The sequence below is a fragment of the Lycium ferocissimum genome, chromosome 10, assembly GCF_029784015.1.
Source record: "Lycium ferocissimum isolate CSIRO_LF1 chromosome 10, AGI_CSIRO_Lferr_CH_V1, whole genome shotgun sequence".
In the NCBI taxonomy this organism is placed as follows: Eukaryota; Viridiplantae; Streptophyta; class Magnoliopsida; order Solanales; family Solanaceae; genus Lycium; species Lycium ferocissimum.
The window spans coordinates 6,433,042-6,457,527 of record NC_081351.1 but is presented as its reverse complement, the minus strand read 5'-3'; the positions used below and the strand labels follow the sequence as shown (position 1 = coordinate 6,457,527).

Here is a 24,486-nt window from a genome sequence, read left to right as displayed (position 1 = left end):
TCAGCCACCGACTCCCATGTATGCCCTCCATGTATGTCCCGTACTTGGATCCCATACCTGGATGAAAATTTCCAAAATCTTACTCAACATGTACGTGATCCAACCCTCCAAAGTACAATTCGTACTTCTATGTACAGGCCATATAATCCCCCCTCAAAATTGATTTTCAACGAAACGCATTCTCTTCAATTCGTTTAGCCCCTAAACCTTAAGGTGCATACTAAACACTTGTTAAAATTCCTCCCTAATCTTATAAGAGTTCCATGGCCTCATTGGGTTTACACTAATTCACTTACAATGCAAACAATGCGAAAATTTCTAAGGTGCAACAAATGCACTAGCCAATAATAAATGTCGGTACACATATGCTAGCGGTCATTCCGTCTAGTGATGAACCATGGGGGAATCGCGAGGTCCATATACCCCTCACTTCCATCCGGGATTTTCCATCGGAGGGTGAGAACCATATCATATCATATATTATCACATTATATAATGTCGAATCATATCACTCGGAACCATTTCCCAACAGGCTGTGGGAACATCATTCTTACCTCTTTACGGGTCTCAAAGGACCAACTCGTACCTCATTCAGTGACTCACTTCAATAAGTACATATGTATGTATGAATGAGTACCGCATGCACGGTATCATATGCTAAAAATGTCATGAGAGTATGAAATGGGTATGTGTATACCATGAAATTACATAATATCAACTCAAATATCAAAAATGATTCCTCTTTCACAAATTATATGAAATATGGAGTGATGAAGGTACAATGAATCAATAATCACAAGTACGAATCAAGCATGGCTATCATAGCCTATTTAAACAACAACCACACCAAATCAGTGAATTTATCACCACAACCAATGCTCGTAGGCTCAACATGCTTACCCCGTCACAATACACTTCTTTACATTAATTATCCGAACAAATACACCTATACCCACCTAAGTGCTCATCTCGGTCACTAAGGTGGGGCTCCCTTTCACGCCCAATATCCCTTCAATATTTATAAACTATATACGTCCTCTAATCAGAGTCTAAAGAGTAAACCGTAACCTACCTCGAAAGCTGCGCGGGAGCTGCGAACACTCAAACCTGAGCCTTTTCCTTCTGAAGTGCCTTCGAACGATCAAAGACTATCAAATACAAATTCTACGTTAACACACGAGTCCATAGACACCCATATTGCTATACATCTATTTGGAACCCAAAAACGGACCCTAAAATAACCAAACGTAACACCAGCCCCAAGGGAAAAACTGGAATTTCAACTTAAATTCATCTTACCGATAGTCTAAATAGTAAGAATTCTAGAAATCATGGAAATCTGATCACATTTAAGCCTTCAGTTTCATGGAAACCCCTCTCTTAAGATTTAGGGATAAAACTCCCACTTTTCTACTGACCCTAACATGAAGACTAGGCTAAATAACGGATTAAACTTATGGGAAACATTAAAATAGAAATTATAAACTTACCACCCCCCCCCCCCCTCTCCCCCGAAGAAACAAAGCTCTAGCACTTCAAATCGCCTCTAGCTAAGCTCTCTAACCCAAAATGTGAAATAAAGAAGTCTAGGTTCGAAATGGGAATTTAAATGGGTTCTGTTCCTCGTAGATGCGACATATTTTCCTCCCCTACAAGGTTGCTTCTACGCACAAAAGCTCGTAGATGCGAGCCTCACTTATGACTCACAGCCATAGGTTCGCAGGTGCGGACATTCAAGCGCAAGTACGCATCCGCTCCTGCGGCCTACCCTTCGCAGGTGCACAAACCTACCCCTCAGCCAAGTCTCGCACCTACCGCCCACCTTGTGCATGTGTGCTTCCCTCTACGTAGGGGCGAAGCACCAAAAACTAGCAATAGCCTAGTCCCAAAAATCCCAAAAACTTCCGATCCAACACCCAAAACACATCCCCGACCCCACAAACACAAACTAAACATGCTACCCAAGTATAAACGACGCTACGAACTTTCTTGTGCACTCAAAACACTAATCCGACATCATTAAGGCACGTTTTTCCACAATATTACCCTAACTTTCTCAAAAACCAAAACTTAGAAACCAAATGTCCAAAACCTTCCTGAACCCCTTGGGTCACGTACTAACCACTCAACTAAGTCAAAAATCACGTTCCGGACCTAGTGGAACTATCGAAATTCGACTCCAGACATGTTCCCCAAAACTAAACTTTTAGTCAAACTTTTCAAACTAAAATCTTCAAAGACTCAAAACTTAGGTTTTCTTCTCTGATACTAATACGATTGCCTAGGTAATCGCGTTGCCCATCCCTGTAGGTCAAACATGCCATAATAAAGCTAAGAGAAGGGTCGTTAGGGTAAAAAGGAGTAAAATCCTCAAAACGATCTAACAGGTCGTTACGGTTAAATATCTATTTGAGAAGGTTGTAAAACTTATTATAGTCTTATTTATAAAAGAAATTCTACTAAATATTTATTAATCTGAAGAGTTAGCTAAAACGTCTGAGTCAATAAGTTGGAAACAAATTTAGTATGTGGCCTAGAATTCACCTCAAGCTTCACGTATGGCCATAACCTAATATTCGTGGATAAATGTTTCTAAGCGGGGATAATGTAAAGCTCCGTTATTAACGTGCTAAAATAACCTCGAGGAGTATCCGGGACTGCACGAGAGTAGCTAGGATGTTTGGATGAGTGAACGTGCATAAAAAACCACTGGGAAAGGCTAAGAAGGAGAAACGACCCAAAGGAATCGAGAAAGTAAGATCTGGGAAATACCAGATAATCGGCTACATCTCTAAAGCATCTTAGGACTTTAGAATTTGTGGGAACTGACCTGGGAGCTTAGGCCTGGCACCCTTATGTGAAGGAGATGTGATACATAAGGGGCTTCCAGGAGATATAGTTGCAGCGATGTGATTCATATGTGGTACATATGAGTTGAAATTGGTCTGTTGTTATAAAAAGGCCATTTTGCATACAAAGAAAATTAAATGTTTTTAAGGTAATTTGAGCTCTTGAGGTGGAGACTCGGATAGGACAATAACTACCCTTTAAGGTGAGTCATTTATGATATTTTGGATTAGAATGCTTTCATTTAATTCAAATCATTGGAATCTTTAGATTCTTCAAGGATTGTTTAAGAACTCAAAGAGGAACAAAATCTAGGGTTTTCTTCAAGAGGTAAATTACTAATTTCTCCCTTACATATGAGGAAATGAGTATTTGAAACACGTTTGGGAGTAGAAATCATAAGCAGTATTTATTAAGTTATGGAACAAACCCTTATAGTGGGTGCTCTTGAAATGGGAAGAACACATGGAAGAGAAGTTGAATAGCATCTTTGGTTGAATTATGAGTTGAATATTATTCCCAAGGGGTCATTTGGCATGTGGGATAAGGATAATCATCCCGTGATAAATTTGAAATTAACTTTATCCTATGTTTGGTTTGGGATATTTTAAGTTAATTCCGGGATGATTTTATCCCAACATTTGTACTAAAATGGTGGGAATACTATCTCATATAGAAGGTGGGATAAAATAATTGCATAGGATATCTTTGCCTATCCATTTCTCATACAAAACGTCCCCTAATAGTCTTGTAAGCTTAATAATCATCAAGTATTTACATATTAAGTGCGACTTGTAATGATATGATGTTTAGGATGAAAAGAGGGTTCTTAGCGACTCTATGAAGTTGAGCTAGATTTTCTCTGAGTATGAATTAATGGAAAATCTATTCTTAGTCTATATTGAGTTGAATTGAACTTGTCGAGCATTGTTGAGGTAGCTGTTGGAAAGATAAGCATGGTAAGTTAAGATGTAGATCCATTCAAGGAATATTTGTAAAATGCGTGAAAGATAGGATAAGGTTTGGACATGAGAATTATTCACTTTTTCCGGAAAAAATTCCACTTTATTTGAAAATCATCGTTTGGCCGTGAAAATTTCAACTACAACTTCAAGTTGTATTTGGAATTTAGTAAACAACTAAAACCATTTTTCACTTTTTTTACTTTTAGTACATTCAAATAATCAAATATTCTTTGCAAAAACTATATATAACCAAATACAACGCCATCTGCAACTTCAAAAATTTCATATAAAGTGAAAAATATTTGGTTTCTATGGCCAAACGCCTACTTAGTTCATGAAAATATTTAGAAAGTTTGTATAGCTTCGTATAAGCGAGCTTTGAATTTCATATTTAAAACGAGTTGTGCTGCCGTATAGTTAAATTTATTATAGGATGAAAATCATTTAAACCCCTCAACTTTGTTTTAAAAAATAAACTCTCCTCTCAATTTTGAACAACAGACATTATCCCCATGTATCCTAGTTATCTTATTTAAATGCCTATTTGCCCTTACATTATCAACCTTCGTCTTTCTTTTCTTTTTTTTAATTCTTTAAAATCATGATATTCTTCGATTTTTTATATATATAAAAGTTCCTATAGAAAAAATTGTAGCATTTGATTCGTAACTGGTTAGGAAACTTACGGGTTTCTTCATAGCGGAAGGGGATCTGCAGCAATCACGACTCGTGTCACTTGTCGTCAGAAATTCTCATGAAGCGCTAGCGGATGAATCCCCTCTGTCCACAACCTAAAGATCGCTCTAACAGATGATGTAGAGATTCTTTCATTTATTTATTGTAAACCCTTACCGTCAACAATATATGAAAAATCATTTGTTTTCCTGCACCCACAATGGTGTATTTATAGGCTAGTAATGGAATTTTAGGAGAAGGACTAGCTAATAGGTTAACAGGTTAGTTAGCACCCCTTATTGGTGGACCCGACCCAATAGCAATTTTTCAACCTAAATAAATATTATTTTCAAGACGAAAAAGAAAGTGAGAGGTAACAATTGAGAATATAAGTTAATGACATTCTATAATGAAATAAATAAGCAGAATAAAAAAAATTATTAACATTAAACAAACCTCTAATATCTTATGGGTGATAATAACTAATTAAAGTAGAGGTATGTCTTATATTAAATCGATGAAATGATTAGGCTATAACTAAAATGTTGATCAAAGCAATTTAATTTAAACTATCAAGATTAGTATTATAAATGTGTATAGAAATGAGAATTCAATTTAAAGATATTTAATTATTGACTGAACAAATTAAATATTGAACTAATTATAATAATATTTAGTTATCTCTATGATATTGATTTTCTTACTAAGATTATGTCTTTGGTAAGTTTTAAGATTCATAGGTTTTGGTCTAATTTTGATTTGTGATCAAATCTAATGTAAACCGATATAAATAAGGCTATGTACAAAGTTCTCAAATTTCATCTTGTAAAAACACCTCACGTCAACTATAAAAACCCTTCTTTTGTTCCTTTAATTTCCACTAACGTAATGTCCAGTAATTGTCAACGATTACTTGAATGAATGCCAAGGGTGCAATTGTATTTCAAAGGCCTAGATTTAGTTATTACTACTTCTTTATGTATTTTCTTTTTACTCCATTAAATAAATAGCTGTTAAAATAGTAAAAACATAAACTATATATGCCGTTTTTACACTATTTTAACTGCTATTTATTTAATGAAGTAAATACAAAATATATAAAGAAGTAGTAATACATACAAACTAAATCTAGGCCTTTGAAATATAACTGCACCCTTGGCATTCATTTAAGTTGTCACACCCTAACCTGTTAGGGCATGATAGGCACCCGACCCTTACTTAGGGCCGAGCTAACCGCTGACTCTCGTTATACTCGTAATCATGCAGGGCCCTTAAATCATGACATGAATGCATACTGAACGTTTTTCAAACGAAACATGATCCTCGTCTTTTTCCAAATCAAATAAAATCTGTACTCATAAGAAATCTGTCATATAATGCATAAGGGTACATCGGCTTATAGAGCCGCTTACAATCGACATATTATACACGTGACTCTGTCTGTAAAGTCTCTAACATAGAACAAGCTGTCATAACATAACCACTCTGACTCGGCAGCACTCCGGAGGAAATGGAGCTCGCCAATCCAGCTGGAACATCTTCTGCTAACATCCTCTACTCATCTGTAGGTACACGCGTGGCATGAAACGCGATCCCGAAGAAAGGGGGTCGGTACGGAATATGTCGAGCATGTAAAGCATGAAATACGGAACGGGATCATAACCGAAATAGGGATTACGAAACAAGTATACTAACCGAGAAACACCGTAAAACGTGCCTTTGAAACAGAAATCATGCATGTCATTGTCATATCCAATTAATTATGAGACTTAGAAACAAAAGTGAAAATCATCTTTTACATATGCATATACATAACGTGTCCCGGCCCTCTAGTGAGGGACTCGGTAAATAAAATCATCTTATGCGTGAACAAATAACGTGCCCCAGCCCTCTAGGGAGGGGCGCGGTAAGTAAAATCATCATATCATGTACATATAACGTGCCCCGGCCCTCTAGTGAGGGACGCGGTGAATGAAGTCATCATATGCCATCCTGGCCGCCTCCCCCATATCATCATATCATGTAACGTGCCCGGCCCTCTAGTGAGGGACGCGGTGAATATGCGTGCCCCGGCCCTCTAGTGAGGGACGCGGTGAATAATGCAGTGGAATTGCACGAATACATGCCCTGGCCCGAGACGCAGTGAAAGAAGTAACAACAGCTCGCACGAGCAGAGTAGTGAGAAACCATATGCACACAAATCATCTTTTAAGACTCGATGAAATAATCTAAACGAACTGTCATTCGAAAGTTGGGACAATAGTGATATCAAATATCTTTCGGACGCCACTCGGAAACATATCAAACATCATAAACATATTAAAGAACCGTAAGGACCATAGTCATAGATCAAACCAATCCGAGCCCGCCTATGAGAGTTACGCGCATTATACGTTATAGAGTCATTTGCGAATATATCAAAGCAATCCGGTTCTGTCTATGAAAGTTACGGACATTTTTATACATAGGATCTTTTAAGAACAAAAATCTTTATGCAACCTTTAAAATCCAATCGCACAAATGACATAAAAACCATAGTTCTAGTACACTAAGAATGCCATCATTAAGAGATGAATAAGAATCGTAATCATGCTCGGATCATGAGAGTGGAGTTACCGAGGCTCGTATCATAGCCTACTTACCACTAAGACATGCCAAAAGAAAGAAGGGATTAGCTTCACATACCTTGTCCGCTTCCTACGCTAATCAGAATTTAAGTCTCGGCTTCTCAAAATCTACAACAACATCATTGGACATCAAACATTAGTCGTAAGCACTGAAGGATTCAATTCCAAGCCATCATTTTATCTACTGAAATTTGAGGCGACATTTCCTATAAATTAAAGCATCAGAATTCAACTCGGCCAAATCTTCAACAACAATACCAACAACCATATAAACAACATCAATAATGAATTCAAAACGCATTCTAATGTTAGTAACTCTTTTCTACATAACTCATCAACATTCCACTTATCTTCCATTCAACTACATACATTCAAGTCAACATCGACGCTCACATATTCAAATACTAATCCGAGATCATTCAAACAAGATTCAAGAATACTTCCAACAACCCGCACAATATTCAAAACAATCCAATCCACATACAACACAACCCGAACCTTTCCAATATCAATGGAAACGACAACAATGCATTTCTTTCTTCCGAATTCATAAACTATACTAACAACCACATATTACAATATCATTCATGTAATGCAAGAAACTATATTACCAATATACTAACTTCTACATTAGCTCACAAACGGTTCCAACTTCAACTTGTATCATCCAATACCTTCATTTTCATCACAAAATCCATAACACAACAATCAAAATACTAAATAAAATTAATTCTTCACTCCTACACAACACCACATATACACGGCCTAACACCCACACACACGGCTCCACTTCAACATACATAATTTCATAAATTTCATTCATTTCCACACTCCACAACATGTACAAATCATTCATAACATATGAAAAAGAGGATTGAATCTCACCTTGTCCACCTAGTCCCTCCCTCGGCTAGAGTTGAGAATTGCAAGAACGAACGCTTTGCTTGCTTCAACAACCACTCCATATTATAGAGGGCCTTCCAATTAGTAGAAAAGCTAGGAGAAAATAATTTTTCTTGGTCAATTTTTTCTTGCTCTTGCTCTGCTCAAGCTTGGCCGAATGGTCTCTTGATGTGCCGTGAAATTATGGCACATTCGATACTTTTTGGCTATAAGTTTTACTTGTTTTTGAGCAAGTCTAGGTCATTTTTGATGTGTTTGTGACATGTTGCGGTGTTTACCGTGATTCGAGCAAGTCGTGAAAATGGAGTGAAAAAGATGTTCGAAAAAGAAATTTACGAAGACGAGTTATACGGAGGAAGATACGGACCGTAGAATATTCACGGTCCGTAAAATCATCGTACATGCTCAACGGAATGAGTCTTTGGATGAAGCAAATGTCAGAAGCGAGAAGTACGGACCGTATAATATTTACGTCCGTAAAATCCACCGTATATTGATTCCCGAAGAGTTGTTAAGCCAAAGAGATTTACGGGCAAGTTATACGGACCGTATAATATTTCTGATGCGTGAAAGTTGATCGTACATTGGACCTTTGAAGAGATTTCACGGAAGGCTTTCATTGTTTCTACGGACCGTATAAAAATGCGGTCCGTACATTGGTCCGTCGAGGCAATTTTGTCGATCCGGTTTTGCACGGTTTTGACTCTTATAAATACCGATTTTAGGTTTTCTATTATCATTCATTACGAGTTCGGTTTTTCTTTTCCCTTAGTATTAGCACTCATATTTTTGAAGTCTTTTGGAGATTACAAACAATTAGAATTCAATTCTCTTCAATTCCAAACAATCAATTGTAAGCATTATGTTTCTATTCTTATTATTATTCTCTCTCATTATGAGTAGCTAATTTCCCTTACTAGGGTTGTGAACCCAATTGATGGGTGTTTTGTGATTGGGTTGTGATTGATATACACATAATGGATTATTAGGGTTTGTTTATTCTTCATTCTTCATTCATAATTAATGGTTGCAAACATTGATTAAAGCCAAAAAAAAAACCTTGATTTATTTGGGAAAATAATCAGGGTTGGTAAGAATAAATAACAAGAACTCAAAGCTTTAAACTTTGTTTAATAAATTCACTTAGGAATAAGAAGAATTTACTTGGCATGATTAATCGTTCTTCATAGTTACTTTCTTATATTTGGGAAAATCATAGAAAGAAATAATCTTTATTTATTGGGAAATAGTAGAGATTCATATAGGGATTAAATGCATTCATATAATGATCCATTAGAAGTATGTCAAGATCAATGCCCATGATCATACACTCTATCTAACGGGGACACAACCTTAGTTTATTTTACCATAAATTCACAACCAAAGCAATATTTAGCAATTAGTTACTAAAACACCCAACTTTTACCAAGATCATCGGATTAAGACATTAGACCTAAACATAGCATTCTACGAATTTAGTACCCTTTTCACACCTATTCCTGTGGGATTCGACCCCAACCTTGTTGGGTTACTATATTTGACAACATCGCGTTATACCATTAATCGGTGTAATTTGAGCGTATCAAATTTTGGCGCCGTTCTTGGAATACGGTTTTGAAATTACTAAATAGTGTTTGCTTTATTGAAGTCTTTTGCTTATTCCATCACACCTTGTTTGCTACTCTGTGTAAACCGGGTGAACATGAATCGAATCGGCAAAATCAACGCCGATAACGGGGAATCGGTTGAACAATCGGGCGAATGATTCGGACGATGAGAATGTTTTACGAGCTCGTTCCGAGAGGAAGATTACGCATACGCTATTGTTCGGCCTCGAGTTAGAGCTGACCGGTGTGAAAATTAACTCCCTCTTTATATCGTTGTTGAAGCTTGAGGGATATTTTCGGAACTACCGAGAATGATCCTCAACGCCATTTGTAGAATTTTTGTGGACGTGTGTGCTAGTCATATCCGAACAACGTTCCACAAGATGCTATCCGGTTAAGGTTATTCAAATATTCCTTACCGGGGAGAGGCAAGAACATGGTTCGAGAAGGCGCCCCGTAATTCGATTACTACATGGGCGAGAGATGGTTGTTGCGTTTCTCACAAAATGGTACCCCACAGCAAGAAGGCTAAAATTCGGGACAAGATCTATGAATTCAAGCAGCGACCGGGAGAACAATTATATGAAGCATGGGAGAGATTCAAGGATTATTTGTAGAAGAGCCCAAATCATGGTTTTTCGGAGAACATATTAATGGAAAAGTTCTACCGAGGGTTAGATCCAGTGTCGCAATCAGTTGCGAATAATGCAGCAGATGGTTGTTTCATGAACAAATCTTATCGACGGGTAACCACCATACTTAACAAGGCGACAACTCATAATCGGGCTTGGCACTCAAACAATGCGATGTGGTACCGTTCGGTAGTGCTATGATCCAAAATATAGTGAAGGAGAATCGGGACACTCGGCAAAACTTGCAACAAATATTTCCTGGCGACGAAGAAGTTTGATGAATCCCAGATCAAGAAGGTCAATGTTTGTGAGGAGGAGGCAATTTTACCAAAAGGGATGTACCATGCTCAAGATGGTCCATTCCACGAAGGGCCTCCTATGCAGATTGAAGATGCTAATTATGTGAATAACTCTCAAGGGGGTTACCAGAGACAGAATTACCAGGGTGGTTATCAGAGTCAGAATCAATGGCGACCTCAACAAGGTCAAGGTGCTTATAACAACTGCGGGAACTACAACAATAACTATGGTGGTGCGAACCAAGGGAGTTACAACAACAGCAACAACTTTGGGAACAAAAGTTCCAACCCTTATATACCACCGAAAAAGGCGGTCAACGAGCGAGGGTAGTTCAAAGGTTGAAGCAATGCTTGAGAAGATTCGGCAAATCGGTCTAAGTACGAAAGAACTTTATCGGGGTGAAAGAGAGAACGGTGGGCTCATCGGCGGCCCCTATTAGAAGCTCGAGTCACGGATGAGGGATATTTCTAGAGAGCATCCTCCTAAAAAGGGAGGACTTCAGTGATACTATTCCAAATCCAAAGAATGGGGAGGCGGTGTAGACCGTGTGTTTGCCATCACTACTAGGAGTGGTAAAATACTCCAAGGGGCTGAAAAGAAGGTGATTGATCTTGAGCCGATAGATGAAGATGAGGTGCGGTCTCAAGCACCATTCGTTGATGAGATTATTCTTACGAAGAAGGGTGCCGATATTCGGAGATAGTGAAGGCGGTCGAGAACACAAGTAAGCACGGCACAAAAAGGGGCTCTCCGCCCTTTGACTCAGCTTTTCAAATATACACCACCTTTTCCTCAGAGGTTGGTGAAGAAGAAGGAAGATGCTAAGTTCAAGAAATTTCATGATCAGCTGAAGCAGTTATCTCTTAATTTCCCCTTCTTGGAAGCTGTAAAGGAGATGCCCGATTTTGCTAAATATGTGAAGGATTTGCTCACCAAGAAGAAGACGGTTCAACATGAAACCGTCAGTTTGACGCACACTGTGAGTTCCATCATCTCAACGACTACTGTTCAGAAAAAGGGAGATCCTGGGGCGTTCACCATTCCTTGTTCAGTTGGGCACCATGATTTTGCTCGCGCTTTGTGTGATAATGGGGCGAGTATTAATTTGATGCCCCTTGCTATATACAAACAATCAGGCTTGGGGATGCCAAGGCCGACTACTATGAGGTTACAAATGGCTGATAGGTCGATCAAAAGACCTGTTGGGGTGGTTGATGATGTATTTGTGCGGGTTGGAAATTTTATGTTGCCCGCTGATTTTGAAATTCTTGATTGTGCTGTTGATAGGGACATTCCAATTATTCTGGGGAGACCTTTCCTTGCTACAGGGAGGGCTTTGATGGATTCGGAGAAAAATGAAATCAAGTTCCGAGTCAACAATAAAGAAGTGACTTTTCAGGCCAGCAAGGGGATGAAGTTACCCAGTGCTTATGAGAGCATTTCGGTAATTGATTCGGTTGACGTTATTGATGAAGCAGTAGAGTTCAAGATAGAAGAAGAAAGTTTGGGTGAAGCTCTAGCTGGTATTCTAGTTAATTTTGATGCTGAAGATATGGAAGGTTATGTGGAGACTAGAATTCGCTTCTTCGGGTTGGGATCATATTCTTACCAACCAAAGAAGCGAATCTTGATCCGGAAAATAGAATAACTCCTCCAAAGCAAAGCCTTCGATCATTGAGCCACCTAAATTGGAGCTTAAACAACTCTCCTCACATCTGAAATATGAGTTCCTTGGTCCAGACAATACATTGCCAGTGATTGTATCAGCTCTACTGACTGAGGAGCAGATTTTACAGCTGTTGGAGGTGTTGAGGGAGTACAGGCGTGCTATTGGGTGGACCATAGCAGACATTCGGGGTATTCCATCTGGGATCTGTGAGCACAAAATCCAGTTGGAGGAAGGTAGCAAACCAAGTGTAGAGCATCGAGGCGGACCGAACGAGAACATGTAAGAGGTAGTTAAGAAGGAGATCATCAAGTGGTTAGATCTTTGGAGTGGTTTACCCAATTGTTGATAGTAAATGGGTGAGCCCAGTCTAATGTGTTCCTAAAAAAGGCGGCATCATTGTGGTGCCAAATGCAAAGAATGAGTTGATCCCAACGAGAACCGTGACTGGATGGAGAGTTTGCATGGACTATCGCAAGCTCAACACAGCCACATGCAAGGACCATTTCCCCATGCCTTTGATTGATCAGATGCTTGATAGGCTAGCAGGGCGCTCCTACTATTGTTTCCTTGATGGTTATTCGGGCTACAATCAGATCAATATTGCTTTGGAAGACCAGGAGAAGACTACTTTCACATGTCCTTATGGGACATTTGCATTTAGCCGGATGCCGTTTGGGTTGTGTAATGCACCAGCCACTTTTCAGAGGTGCATGATGTCAATTTTCTCTGATATGGTAGAGGATTACTTATAGGTATTCATGGATGATTTCTCGTAGTGGGGATTCGTTTGAAGAGTGTCTTGGCCATACGGGTCAAGTCTTTGAAAAGGTGTGAGGAGACCAATCTCGTTCTAAATTGGGAGAAGTGCCATTTCATGGTAAAAAGTGATCGTCCTTGGTCACAAAATCTACGAAAAGGAAATTGAGGTACATCAAGCGAAAATCGATGTGATTGCAAAACTTCCACCACCTATCTCGATCAAAGGTATTCGAAGTTTCTTGGGGCATGCGGGTTCTACGGCGCTTCATCAAAGATTTCTCCAAGATTGCTAACAATGTGCAAGCTTCTTGAAAAAGAGGCGAAGTTTGCATTTGATGATAAGTGCCGAAAGGCATTTGATGAGTTGAAAGAGCGTCTTACTACTGCTCCCATTATCGTTGCCCCTGACTGGTCCTTGCCATTTGAACTAATGTGTGATGCTAGTGGTTTTGCAATAGGCGCTGTGCTTGGGCAGAGGCACAATAAAATTATGCACCCGATCTATTATGCGAGCAGAACACTGAATGCTGCCCAGATGAATTACACAGTGACGGAGCAAGAGCTGCTTGCCATTGTGTTTGCCTTTGAGAAGTTTCGGGCCTATTTGTTGGGGTCCAAAGTCGTGGTTTACAACGATCATGCGGCCTTGAGATATCTCATGGCAAAGAAGGAAGCAAAGCCGCAGCGATCGGATGGGTCGCTGCCGCAAGAGTTTGACTTTGAGGTCAAAGATCGCAGAGGGCACCGAAAACCAAGTTGCGACCATCTCTCTCTCTTGAAGAGGCCGGGAGACCTTACGATGAGCTTGACATAGATGATGCTTTTCGGATGAGAGGGTGTTGGTTGTGCACATAGAGGTGGAACCATGGTATCTTTGATATTGCAAATTATTTGGTCACGGGTATAATTCAGAAGATATCAAAGCCTACCAAAAGAAGAAATTCTTGCGGGATGCTCGAGAAAGTACTTGGGACGAGCCTTATCTTTTCCGAACATGCGCTGACAACATCATTCGGCGATGTGTTCCGGAAAGTGAAGTGATGGCGATTCTAAAGGCATGCCATGACTCTCCTGTTGGGGGTCATCACAGTGGAACGCGGACAGCAGCTAAGGTACTTGAATGCGGTTATTATTGGCCGACCATATTTCATGATGCTAATTTATTGGTGCGGTCTTGTGATCAATGTCAAAGGCAAGGGAACATAGGCAGAAGGCAAGAGATGCCTATGAATTTTGTTATGGAGGTAGAAGTGTTCGATGTCTGGGGATTGACTTCATGGGACCCTTTGTGAGTTCAGGTGGCATGAAATACATTAAGTTCTTGTGGATTATGTGTCAAAATGGGTAGAAGCGGTGGCTTTACCTAATAACGAGGCCAAGAGTGTCATGGGGTTCCTCAAGAAGAACATATTTACTCGCTTCGGTACTCGAGAGCTATAATCGGCGATGGTGGATCCCACTTTTGCAATAAAGCTTTTATTTGGATTGATGGAGAAATATGGAGTAAAACATAAGGTGGCAACACCTTATCATCCTCGAACGAGTGGGCAAGTTGAAGTGTCCAATAGGGAGATCAAGAGTATTCTAGCAAAAACGATCAATGCAAATAGACGGCGATTGGGCCCGCAAGCTCGATGATGCTCTATGGGCATACGGATAGCTTCAAGACTCGATTGGGACTTCACCCTTCAAGCTTGTATTCGGAAAAGCTTTTCACTTGCCGGTTGAACTTGAGCACAAGGCTATGTGGGCTTTGAAGAAGCTGAATATGGATTGGGAGGAAGCAACCAAGCTCAGGTTGTTCCAACTAAATGAGATGGATGAGTTTCGGTATCAGGCATATGAGAGTGCAGCACTGTATAAAGAAAGAATGAAGCATTACCATGATAAAAAGATCTTAAAGCGAGAATTTTACAAGGGTGATCCGTATTCCGTTTAACTCCGTCGAAGTTCTTTGCACGGTAAGCTTAAATCGAGGTGGTCTGGTCCATTTGAGGTGGTTGGTGTTTCACCCCATGGAGCGATTGAGTTAAAGTCCGGAGATGGGACTCGGACGTTTAAGGTGAATGGGCAGAGATTGAAGCACTATCACGGGATGGTTTCGGAGGATAGGATTGTCGATCGATACAGGTTGAAGCACCTCGGAACGAATGATGATCTGGTGCACACTGATAAAGAGTGAATGGGCACCACCGTCGTGCTGCGACGTTAAATCAAGCGCTTCTTGGGAGGCAACCCAAGTGTAATGTTTATTTTTCATTCTGGTTTTCTTTGTTTTCAAAGTATAGGGTAATGTTTGTTTTGGTGCAGGATGCAAAGGATAGACACTGGAGTTGATTTACGCCAGAATATACGGTCCGTATATTATTTACGATCCGTATATGGAAGCGTAGATTGAAGAAGAAAATTGATGGTTCACTGTTAATGATCTACGCCAGAATCTACGGCCCGTATAAATTATACGGTCCGTAGATGGACGCGTAGAACATGAGTCAGACAAAAGCCCTTTCTGTCCTTGATTCACGCCATAACATACGGACCGTAAAATTTATACGGAACGTATGTTCCAGCGTGAACCAAGGACAGAAAGATCGAATCACCGTCGCACGTCTACGGCCAGATCTACGGCCCGTATAAATTATACGGTCGTAGATTTGGCTCGTAAAAGGCCAGGTAAGTTTAAGTGATTAAATTTGCGGAAAAGAAAAAAAGAAAAGAGACAAAGGGTATAAATCAAAGACGTTACTGTATTTGCTTCAACTTCCACTTACGTGAAATCTGCCTTCTCCCACTCAAATTCAAATCCCCTTAATTCACTCCCCCAATCCTTCCACTACCAAACCACATCCCTAACATCACTCCCCATATTAATCACAAAATCTCCCCTACACCACCATATCCACTAAACCGAACCATATCCACTAAATCGAATCACCAACCCCAGTTGAAGCAAGCAACGATCAGGCTTTTTACCCTTTCGTACCAATTTTCATCAGTACAGTTACTCATCTCCGTCCTATCAGGTTTGTTAATCCCCTTATACCCTAGTATTGATCTCATATGTATCTTGAACACCTTTATGGGTGATGTCGGGAATTTTTTTCTGGGCTGTAAAGATTTTGAAATATGATGGGGCGGGGATTTGGTTGTATTGATTAGCATAGGCCTCATGGGAAACGACCAGTTCGACAATCCCATTGGGTCGGTGGGCATTGTGAGTGTGTAGGTCTGTAAAGGATACATCCATTTGTGATGCCCACCAACTGTCCGATAAAATGCTTGAATGAGAAAATAGAGTAGATTGGGGTGAAGTCTGAGTAACCCCGACATGATACGAGCAAAATAATACGGTTCCATGTCTAAAATCAAGTTTTGAATGCGTAGGGTCGGGGAGAAACATGGGTGACTGATTACAGAGAAAGGGTATATATACGGATGGATTTACGAACCGTATAAATTATACGGACCGTAAATCTGTATCGGATATATGTCATGTTCAGTGAATCTCTCTGTTTCTGTTTTACGACATAACTTACGGACCATAACTTGTGTCATAAAACAGTTGCCTCAGTTCCCATGTTTTCTGTCCAGAACTTACGACGAGTTTTACGGACCGTAAAAATTATACGATCCGTATAAATTCATCGTAGACTCACCATGATAAACATGTCATTCTGTTCCAAATCTACGGTCTGTTTTACGGACCGTATGTTTTTCACGACCCGTACATATAAAAAAAAAATTCTTTTCTTCTTTGTCTGCTTTACGAGTACTAACATGTCGTCCACAGGAATGGCTAAAACAAGAGGTCGTGTTCAGGGCCGAGGTCGTGGCCAAACCCAAGTTCAATCTAGGCTCCGTGATGAAGACGAGGCTCCTGTCGCCCGAACCACACGGTCGCGAAGAGCTGCCCAAACTTCAGACCATCCACCGTCTGATGAAGGGACTAGCAGTGATGGGGAGCACTCATCAAGCTCTCCTGATTTGCCGAGTCGAGAAGAGGCGACTAATGCACCGGATGAATCTGATGCTGAAGAGGCGGCACGCCTCACGAGAACGAGAATGAAGGAGCGATCTGAGCATGCCATTAGGTTCTCGGTCCCAGGTTTAAAAGAAATATATGATAAGGGGCTAGAACCAAAGGAAGGAGGACAGGGTTTCCGCCGGAACATCTATGAGGAGCGGCGAATCAGTTTCGAAGGGTTGGAACACTTCCCAACCATACAAGCCATTATTGATCACCATGGATGGGGATTCCTTAGCCAACCACTCGGTTCATATGAGTCCACTGTTGTGAGAGAATTCTACGCCAACTATGCGGCGGAGATCAACAACAGGTACAGGCCATCCCAACAAGCAAAGACAGTGGTCCGGCTCCAAAAGGTGACGATTAGAGGTGAACGGGTTGATTTCTCCAGCAAGGCCATCAACAGCTTCTACTTCGGGGACAACTACGAGCCGCCGGCAAACACTGATGAGTTAGACTACAGATTGGCAGGAAACAGGGCTGACCAGATGAGAGAACTACCATGGGTGGCCTCGGTGATTGCTAGAGGAAATCCAGTGTGGCGCACAAATTCGAGTGCCCCGATAAAAAAGAAAGATCTTTCGGTTGAGGCACAGTTCTGGTGGAGTGTCCTAATGCACAGGCTACAACCAACTCAGACAGATAATCAGCTAACCATAACCCAGGCGATTATAGTGGCGGCCATCATGTCCCGGTATGCAGTGGATATAGGAAAGTTGATAGCAGATGAGGTTCGGGTGCGGGCAACTCAGCTCGGCCTTTCCCTAGTGTTCCCATGCTTGATTACCGCTCTTTGCTTGAAGCTTGACATCCAGAAGTTCCCCTACTGGGACCATAAGTTCGAGGCTAAGCACATCTATAGTTTGATAAAGAGCAAGGATCAAGAAGTGAAGGATAGATTAGCTGCAGCCCGAGGGGGTATGACAGCCCCAGCATTTGTGCCATCTGAGTATGATCAGACTGAGGAAGAGGGCACTACATTAGAGGAGATCACTGAGGGTGTTGAGGCTGGCACGCCACGGCATGCGGTCCCGACAAGCGTTCGGAGTCATCGTCGGGCCCCGCCTCTTCACGCCCCCTGCGGTTACTGCGAGCCGGTTCCACGCTCGCACCACCTGTCACTAGAGTGACCTCCACCTCTACGGCACTTTCTGGGGGTATAATGATTCCATTTAACAGACAGAACTTCCACGACTCCTATGTGAAGGCGGACAGAGCCGATCGACAGATCACTAGCCTATTGGGGGAGTTGGAGGAAGTTATAGCACGGGCAGTTCATAAGGAAATGGAGTCCCTTACCCAGTCTCACCGTCAGATACACTCACGGATTGATGGTGTTGAGAGGCGAGTTTTAGAGTTGGAGAAGGTTTCGTCTTCAGCAGACCTGAATTCAGTCAAGAAAGAGATTTCTCAGCTGAAAGACGATATCCTTGCGATTCAGGTAAAGGAGGGGGGCGTGTTTGAGAACCCCCCTCAATCAGCTATGCCGATTGATTTGGCATCCTTGGTGCCCGTGGTGCGATTATCTAGGGAGGAGCCTTCGGCCCAAGACAGAGGAAAGAGGCCGAGGTCAGAGGACGATGATGACAAGGTTGACATAGTGGAGTTAGAGGAGCGCCAGCTGAGGCATGCCACGCGGCAATCCTTGGTTGACTTCCACTACACAGGGGCGTCGAGCAGTGTGGACCCCCCTGTCGAGCAGACGGTGCCTAGCATTGGGGTGCCAGAGGAGGCCGGGACTTCTGTTCCACCAGCGGACCCACTTTCGCAGACTCAGACCGAGACTCCCAGCAGCACAGTTGACCCAGCACCCACTGAGACTGGTGCAGTGGAGGCTCCGCAGGCAGAGCATGGCACATAGTGTGCTTCAGGTAGTCCTATCCCTTGTCTTGTTATGCTTACGATGATGCACTGAGGGCAGTGCCTGATTCTTCAGTTGGGGGTGGGACTATCTGAGTTCAGTATAGTGTAAATACGTGTTTAGGAACCCCCTCGGCTTTTCTTTGCCAGAGTTCTTTTCCTGAGGGGGATTTTATTTGGTTGAAACTGGCATGTTTAGGATGTTGCTTAGGTTGAGTAGAGTAATTTTGACTTATTTGGTGTTATTCTGTAACTGATGGCATGTGTTATGATTTGTTTGAAATTTTAGAACCCCTCGAAATTTGAAAAATACATACTTAGAACAGTTATTGGTTGACATGATTGATTCTTTATATGACATTATGATTATTGGGGTATTGTGTGTGATGAATGACTACTTGGGAGGTCACAAGTGCAAAAAAAAAAATGATTGTCCTTATGCCAATGTGTGTGTGAGTTGTTAGTTGGATTCTGTTTATGCATGTATAATCTAGAACTTGCCCGGTTGGTCTTGTTTGAAATCCGGAAACGAGTTTGGTTGTGAAATGATCTTAGGCTTCCCTTGTGTAAATAGTCACTTTGCCTAAATACGCCTCACCAAAAGTAAAAGTATCCCTAGTTTCCCCTTTTGAGCCTGTTGACCTTTTTCTTGACTAGCCAACTGTGAAACCGTTCCCTTTGTGAAATAAGTCCATCTTCGCACCCGTTCCCTCCTTGATGCTACGAGATAGATGAGGCAGAATGCCTACGTTGGGGGTGAATTAAATGTGAAATAGATGTTAAAAACATAAGTTGGGGGTGGTGGAGGTTGCTAGTGGAGACTCGATGTGATAGTTGTATATATATAAAAGAAAAAAAAAAGCAAATAAAAGCAGAAAATTGTAACACAAAAAGATTTGCGAAATGGTTAGGAATAAAATCACATCGAGGTCGGAAACTTGAAAGGAAATAAAGGGGGTGGAAAGAAAAGAGGTGAAATTACGGTGAAGAGATGTTGTAGTGTTCAAGGAGGGTGAGTCACTAATATCCAAAAAGTATCCTACCCGTCCCTAAGCCTACATTACAAGCCAAAACAAGCCCTAATGTGATCACGACCGAACGAGCCTAGGATGAAAACATAGAAAATAAGGGCAAGCCTATGGTATTTGCATGTGTAGATGTGAAGTTCTTTGTGAGTGTGAGTGTTTTTCTTCTCTCTTTCGTCTTCGTCCCCGTTCTTATGGTATATATGTTTGTTGGGACATTCGTTGGTCTTTGTGAGGGCATAAGGATGAAAATTGAGCAAATGAAGTGACCGCCTAAAGTAGCGTTTGTGTGCATCATAATATACTTGATAAGGTAATGTCATGCATTGAAGCTTCATTGTTAGTTATAGCGTTCTTGTGTATCTTTGCTTTAAAAGAGAAAATTGAGGTGGTCCTTGGAAGAAAAACATGCATGCCGGTAGTTCAGAGTTAAAACCAATGTAGACATTGTTATTCTATGATATCTAGGTGTTAGATTGAGTCATTGTTTGGGATGACTAGCTCGCGGACAAGCAAAGACTTTAAGTTGGGGGTGTTGATGTGCCGTGAAATTATGGCACATTCGATACTTTTTGGCTATAAGTTTTACTTGTTTTTGAGCAAGTCTAGGTCGTTTTTGATGTGTTTGTGACATGTTGCAGGTGTTTACCGTGATTCGAGAGCAAGTCGTGAAAATGGAGTGAAAAAGATGTTCAGAAAGAGAAATTTACTGAAGACAGAGTTATACGGAGGAAGATACGGACCGTAGAATATTCACGGTCCGTAAATCCCATCGTACATGCTCAACAGAATGAGTCTTTGGATGAAGCAAATGTCCGAGCAGAAGTACGGACCGTATAATATTTACGGTCCGTAAAATCCACCGTATATTGGTTCCAGAAGAGTTGTTAAGCCAAAGAGATTTACGGGCAAGTTATACGGACCGTATAATATTTACGGTCCGTGAAAGTTGATCGTACATTGGACCACTGGAAGAGATTTCACGGAAGGCTTCCATTGATTCTACGGACCGTATAAAAAGTACGGTCCGTACATTGGTCCGTCGAGGGCAATTTTGTCAGTCCAGTTTTGCACGGTTTTGACTCTTATAAATACCTGATTTTAGGTTTCCTGTATTATCATTCATTACAGAGTTCAGTTTTCTTTTCCCTTAGTATTAGCACTCATATTTTTGAAGTCTTTTGGAGATTACAAACAATTAGAATTCAATTCTCTTCAATTCCAAACAATCAATTGTAAGCATTATGTTTCCTATTACTGCTTATTATTCTTCTCCTTTTATGAGTAGCTAATTTCCCTTACTAGGGTTGTGAACCCAATTGATGGGTGTTTTGTGATTGGGTTGTGATTGATATACACATAATGGATTATTAGGGTTTGTTTATTCTTCATTCTTCATTCATAATTAATGGTTGCAAACATGATTAAAGCCAAAAAAAACCTTGATTTATTTGGGAAAATAATTAGGGTTGGTAAGAATAAATAACAAGAACTCAAAGCTTTAAACTTTATTTAATAAATTCACTTAGGAATAAGAAGAATTTACTTGGCATGATTAATCGTTCTTCATAGTTACTTTCTTATATTTGGGAAAATCATAGAAAGAAATAATCTTTATTTATTGGGAAATAGTAGAGATTCATATAGGGATTAAATGCATTCATATAATGATCCATTAGAAGTATGTCAAGATCAATGCCCATGATCATACACTCTATCTAACGGGGACACAACCTTAGTTTATTTTACCATAAATTCACAACCAAAGCAATATTTAGCAATTAGTTACTAAAACACCCAACTTTTACCAAGATCATCGGATTAAGACATTAGACCTAAACATAGCATTCTACGAATTTAGTACCCTTTTCACGCCCTGTTCCCTGTGGGATTCAACCCCAACCTTGTTGGGTTACTATATTTGACAACGTCCGCGTATCATCTCTCTCTCTCTTTCTCCATGCTTCTTGAATTTTCTAAGGTGCTAAATGATGAAGATGATTTAGTTAGTCATCTTTTGTGTGCATATATAATGTATCCATGTGGCCCATGGCCCACTCCACCTTGGCCGGCCACTTGGCTTTTAATTTCATGAAATTTTAACTTTCCAAAATTAATTTTTAACCCCAAATTTTCCTTAATATTCCATGCCAATAAAATCACAAGCAACTTATGCCTTGTCCATAACTTGTCGCAACCAACTTAAAATATTCCAACGTACAAAGTAAGGGATATAACATAAGTAACCGTTAACAATAACTGAACATTACCTTATTGGAAACCAAAAGAACAAAAGAAGGGTTTCTATAGTTGGTATGAGGTGTTTTTACAAGATAAATTTGAGAATATTATACATATATATATATATATATATATATATATATATATATATATATATATATATATCGGTTTACATTAGAGAAATCATAATTAGACCAAAACCAATCAATCTTAAAAACTTACCAAAGACATAATCTTAGTAAGAAAATCAATATCATAGAATGAATAACTAAATATTATTATTATTAGTTCAATATTTAATTTGTTGAATCAATATCTAAACATCTTTAAATTGTATTCCCATCTCTATGTACATTTATAACACTAATCTTGATAGTTTAAATTAAATTACTTTGACTCAACTTTTTAGTTATAATCTAATCGTTTCATTGATTTGTTATAATATACATCTATTTTAATTATTATCTATTACCTGCATTAAAATATGTTTATAAAGTTATTATCACCTGCAAGATATAGAGGTTGTTTATTGTTAATAATTATTTTTTATTCTGCTTATTTATTTCATTATAGAATGTCATTAACTTATATTCTCGATTATTACTTCTCACTTTTCTTTTTTGTCTCGAAATAAAATTTATTTTTCTATTAAAAAAAAATATATATATATATATATATATAAACGAAGAATAAAGGCTCGGTGTGGCGGGCGGCCGGGGGGGGTGGGGGTGAAGAGCGGAAATGATTTTCTTTATAGGAGTATATTCTAAATGATGTTGGTCAAGTTATTGCGTTGAAATTAAAGATAACACGAAAGTGAAATGATGGAGCTTACTGACACTTTATGTTCACATGTTTTAACTTGAATTCAAATATTTACTATTTGTTTTCAATTTAACGTTAAAGTTATTTTCCACAGTTGATGCTGAAAACGTCCATGGGATATATAATCCAAACTCTTGAGTGTTTATGGATCTAAAATGGTCAAACAATGACGTAAAATTAATGTTTTGGGAGAACTTGAACACTGAGAGGGCATTCATTTCTAACAGTTAACATGTTTATCTAGAAATTACACGTTCGGATGTAGAACAGCAGTTAAACAAAAAATGATTACTACTCATACCAACTTCAAAGAAAGGGTATATTTAGGGTGGTAGCCCCCGTAGTGTTGCCTTGCCGTTGCATGTCAATTGTCCCTCGTGATACTTTTACATAGCATAACTATGATGATGATGATAATATATAAAGGAATTTCCCAACAAAAGTAAGAAAGTTAAAATTTTCTTTGACTTATGTTATTTCTCACCTAACTTGTTTTTTAAATTTTGAGTTGTTTAAAGCTTTAATTTATTAAAATTCATTGTGATAACATGTCATGAATATCATTTATACCATATCCCAGAGTTTCAGGGACATTACGCAAAAACCTTTTTTGGGAGGAGTCAATGATATTTATGAAGTTCAATTTGATAAAAATTATGCTCAGCCTTCTTCATGGGAAAACTTGTGGTTTCATATCCTACTCTTTGTGGTGTGTGCTTAGGCGTCTTCTCCATCCTCCACATTACTTTTGGTGAGCCACACTACTACTTCGTCGGGATCGAAACAAGCAAAGATCTAAGGCTTTCTTTGCTCTGCCTCTGGGCCCGAGAGCGAGGTCCAACGATCCACTTTTCAATCTCTTACTTACTCTCTCGTGCGATTAACTCTCAAGCCATAGCGAACAAGTAAAGAAGGAATGACCGAACGAAGTCGCTTCTTGGATGAACAGGGATTCATGCTCCTGCCACCATTCTCGTGTACTTTTTTAGAGGTCCCAGCACATTGTGGGTGGTCTATGTGCATACATGAGATCTATCATTTTGTTTCCCGTGTTACGTTAGTTGAGGTTTGTTATTTCCTTTTCTTTATTTACTTATTGATATGGGAACTGGGTAACTAAAACAAAGTAGTCCGCTCGTTGTAAATTAAAGGCACTTGGTGCCGACTGCGCCTACCTTAGGAGCATGACACTATAGTGCAAAGAAGAAGTCTTGATTTTCGAATAGTAACCTGAAATAACAGATGCCTACATAGTAAAAGTGTTGGAAATTTGGGAGAGCAGGACAAAAAACTCACTAAAAGAGAAATGGAGGAAAGATGATTTTCTATTCAACTTGACTTAATCCAAATGGCTAGATTACATGACTATTTATAATTAGTGAATTCATCCATGTATCTAGCCTAGCATAGATGTATCACTATTAATAATTTCACACTTCACATCCTCTAAGTACATGAATAAGAACTCACTAGACTAATCTAGAATTTTTTACCAATTCATGTATCTCCTAATACATTAATTTC

General features: G+C 39.7%; 1 non-coding gene across 1 annotated transcript; it reads right to left on the bottom strand.

The window, feature by feature from the left end:
- Positions 1-10,154: 10,154 nt before the first annotated feature.
- LOC132035649 (small nucleolar RNA R71) lies at positions 10,155-10,261 on the bottom strand. Its single transcript, XR_009409371.1, has one exon. It is a non-coding gene; the product is annotated as a small nucleolar RNA R71 (small nucleolar RNA).
- Between the last annotated feature and the right edge of the window lie 14,225 nt (positions 10,262-24,486).